Here is a 4,251-nt window from a genome sequence, read left to right on the forward strand (position 1 = left end):
ACAATATCGTCACTAAAACTCAACAATGGTCATCAGTATATGGTCCAATTACTAGCAATTTTGTTGTCACTAAACACCTTTCAACAGTGACAACATATTGTTGTCAATATAGAATTTAATTCAATTACAACAATTGTTGTCAATAAAGACATTTGATTTACTGACAATAGGCACTTGTCATTGGAGAAATGTGATTCAGTTACAATATCTTGTCACTGTGTAGTTTGATGTATTTCTTGCTAGAGTAATATAAAAAAATGGGAGCCACCAACAATGCTTAATGAATAACAAACACATTCACCCATTACAATAGAAAATGCCAAAATATTATAATAATCCTTCCAATATCATAATCATGTGCAACATCACATTATAAAGAGTTTGACAAGTAGTATTAGAATGAGTTGTATCATATAAGGCAAGGGAGCAGTACAAAACGAATCCAAGTCCCAAAACATTTTTGTGTTATACGAAACATTTCCTAAGCATAAGATAGCACTATAACCAGTTTTTGAGCTAATAAGTAGCCTCGGCTACTCATCTTCCAAAACTCTAAAATGTGCAATATATCTGCAATAGAAAAATACAATTATTAGTAGATGACAAAACAAACTTGAGACAAGGAAAATCAAATGAGGATTCACAAAAAATAAAGTCTCATTTATTTAAACTCTCATCCAAATAGTGACTACATAAAGAGCAGAATAAGAGACAAAATAAAAGCAAAGATAGCTCTTAATATGCACATAGGAACCAATTATAGAGAGTAAAAACCAGGTATTGTCACAGACAAAGAAAACTCTTAATATCAAAGACGTATAACAGCCTTCAAATTTCCTAAATAAAAAAACAAAAGTAACAAGCATTTACTAAATTCTTTGGCAAATTACATGTTAATATTGTCACAGACCAAGGATTAAGGTTCAATAACTTATGCTATTTTTGAATCGCAACAGCCACTGTATCTATAATAAATATGCCTCAGTCACAATTTAAGGTCTCATATATGCTGGAAAATTACAAGAGCGTCTCATTTACAAACATAACACAATTTAGACAAGTATATATAGTTGAAAATAGGCTTATGCTGGAAAATCACTTGTTGTCCATAAAAGGGCAGCAAGTAACATAATGAAGACACGGTAGTTAATTTAATCTTCCCAAACAACAACAATGAAAAGTAAACAAAATGGAACACAGCCATATTTGAGATTGTCATGAACTGGAGCAAGAACACAAAAAAGTACAAAAAAAATCATAGTAATTAGTCTTAGCTATTAAATCACATTAACCACTGTGCACCTACATATGCATTATATACATAGTGCATTTAGTAGCTGTATAGCAACATTTCAATTTTTAGGATGATTTAGAAAGTATAAATTTATAGTGAATTGGATTGGCTATAAATAACAGAAAAAAAGAAGCAAAGAGGAGATAGAGAGTATAAGGGTACCACAAGCGAAAATGGTAGCTTGATTGGTAGATTGTAATATCCTAGACCCAAATCCGAATCCGAAGCCTCTGTCAACAGGTTCAATTGCTGCAAATAATAACAAAAATCAGTCGACTACAGGAGACATTAAGAAGCTAACTTGAAGCTAATACTAGCACTAGAAAACTATAGAAGGAATTCTTGGTCCTAAAACTAATTGAGAGCCCTCTTGGCCAATAAGTCAGCAAACAATAATGCAAAAAAAAGGAAGCTGAATCAATTACTCTCACACAAACAACTCAACTAAACCATGCAAAAATTTCCAAAAGGAAGGAAAAGAAAATTACTCCTATCATATTCATTAATTGGCAGGAAAATCAAACACAAATCAGAGACCACTTGTAGCTTGTTTATATGCAAATGTCTCCTAGAACAAAGTGAAAATTGTCACTTTTACAGAAACTTTGTTGACAAGACCCAACCATTTGAAACAAGTCTAACATAGATAGAAAGGAGTATATACTTACCCAAACATCACAATAATTGGGAATTCCATAGCCGGGACCAATAGCATCAGCATAATGAGCTGCAAGACAATAACAAACCAATGATGTCCCTACGAAATGATAATGTGCATTATAAGCTCGAAGACAATGAATAAAATGGTAGCTGTAGTTCTTATAAGAAAATGTTTGCATATAAAACATATGTTTTCTTCTTTTAATTTTGATACTAATCTATACTTGTACCTAATTACGTTACAACTACATATTCCATGAGCACTACATAATCATCAAAACTTACATATTCATTCGATTTATTTATTTATATTTTTTTTAAGTCCAAATATAAGCAATTGGAACACCTATTCATATCACAGTAATAATGATACACAACTTTCAGGCTGAGTTCCAAGTTCAAAATAAGCTACTCATTACTCGCGTATAATCTACACCGATACCTACATAATTCCACATACAAACTCACATTCAAGAATTAAAGCAAATTATCTCATTCACTTTTGATATCACTTAGAAACCAAAAGGATCTCAGGCTTTTTAGCCTTACTGGGTGTATTAGCATTGGAGGTAGCACTGGCAGCTGCAGCTGCAGCAACAGCCTCGCGTGCCCTGTTATCTAGCTAAATCAGACTGCTAGTCGCCAAAATGGCCTGCGGGTTCAGGTCATGGGAGGCCCAGCATACAAGCTCCTTATTGCCACTGAAGTTGCTGCTTTCACATCCTCTGTAATCAAATGCCCTAGCAAGCAGTGCCCCAAAATCCTCAATGCCGGCTGTAATAACTCCCATGGTAGCGGAATTCTCACCCCCTGTGACCTCAACTCGTCATCCCTCCCCTCACTTCGCAAATGCCGAATTTCTTCCACAACATCCTCAATCTCATCGTGACCCCTCGAGTCACTCGAAAGCCCATGGCTACTTTCAGTAAAATTATCAGGTTTTTGGGTAGTAAAATCATCGAAATTAGATTTAGAAGGGCAATCCTGACTTGCCCAATCTGCCGAAAATTTGCAAAAATCAAGCTTTGACCAACTGGGCATTTGCGAGATCTGCTTATAATAACAATCAAGGGCAATGCCTATAATGGAAGCTCGTTTAGTAGACTTCACCGCCATCTGGGGTTCGAGAGGAGGCGATAGAACGCTGACTAAAGGCCGAGACGAGGGGTTATTGTTAATGGGGTTCGATTTATTCGAAGAGGGATTTCGAGAGGAGTGATAAAGAGAAGGTTGAGAGAGATCAGGGATTGAAATGAGCATGGGTATACCCGAATGAGCCTTGACTTCAGATGAGTAGAGGACAAGAAGGACAGCTTCGAAGCCGGCGAGATTAGGGGTGGGGGAGATAGCGGATGTGGTGGAGGAGGAGTGGATGCGAGATAGATAGAAGGAGGAGAGGAGAGGGATATAGCAGAGGACAACGAGGCAGAGTTCGGAGTCAGCGGAGAGGAAGGTGTCGTATAGCCACAGGCAAAGAGAGTCGTCGTCGGAGCCGGATGAAGGGGAGGAGAGGGAAGATGAGATGGAAGAATAGGCGGCGGAAGAGAGGAGGAGGGAGCGGGCAGGGCGGTCGGAGTCGGCAAGGAACGAGAGAACTGAGGAGGTTTCGGGGAGAAGAGTGGAGAGGAGATGGATTCGAGTGCGGGCTTTTGATATGGACTCCCACCAGGAGTGCATCGAGTCGGAGTTATTTGCTCCGGCAGCGATGCGGTGGGGAGCAGGACCACCGTTTTGGTGGTTGAAGGAAGTGGAGTTAGATGGGTTAATCTCGGTGGAAGAGGTGGATGAAGAAGGGGATCCACTCCTACCACTATAGCTAATTAAAACCTTCACCTTCGTCCCCAAACTCAATCTCTCAAACCCGTTTCCACCACCAACTCCGCTGAAAACCTTTATCTTGCACAATAAAAAAATGAAGTAATGGTATTCACAACTAAAATAATTCTAGTGGAGATGATTTCGCCCATAACTCAAACAATATCCAAAAAACTTGGGCACAAATTTTCATATCAAATTAACTGATAATCATTCTAAGTTAAGTAGTCACAAGTTTATTTACACTAACGAATTATTTATTTATTCAATTATTTTTATTCTAATGAAGTTATTACATATACAAGAAAATTAAATTAACAAGGAGGCTCATAAGTATATAACAGTTAAAAATCATTAGAGAACACATAATGATTACAAAAACACAATGCTTTTTTTATTTTTAATTTGGTTTGAAGCATAGATTTTATTGCTATAGTATTATTCTTTATTTTTTAGTACAAAAACACAAATTTTCATCAATA

The 4,251-nt window shown here is 37.0% G+C and overlaps 1 long non-coding RNA gene and 1 pseudogene across 1 annotated transcript; both read right to left on the reverse strand.

The window, feature by feature from the left end:
* Positions 1-304: 304 nt before the first annotated feature.
* On the reverse strand, positions 305-1,541 carry LOC140035937 (uncharacterized). The gene is made up of 2 exons (XR_011839831.1): positions 1,457-1,541; positions 305-570 (listed from the first exon to the last, which is right to left on the reverse strand). It is a non-coding gene; the product is annotated as an uncharacterized lncRNA (long non-coding RNA).
* Positions 1,542-2,423: 882 nt separating this feature from the next.
* On the reverse strand, positions 2,424-3,938 carry LOC113727294 (uncharacterized; annotated as a pseudogene).
* Positions 3,939-4,251: the final 313 nt, after the last annotated feature.

This window comes from Coffea arabica, chromosome 2c (genome assembly GCF_036785885.1).
Source record: "Coffea arabica cultivar ET-39 chromosome 2c, Coffea Arabica ET-39 HiFi, whole genome shotgun sequence".
NCBI classification, from domain to species: Eukaryota; Viridiplantae; Streptophyta; class Magnoliopsida; order Gentianales; family Rubiaceae; genus Coffea; species Coffea arabica.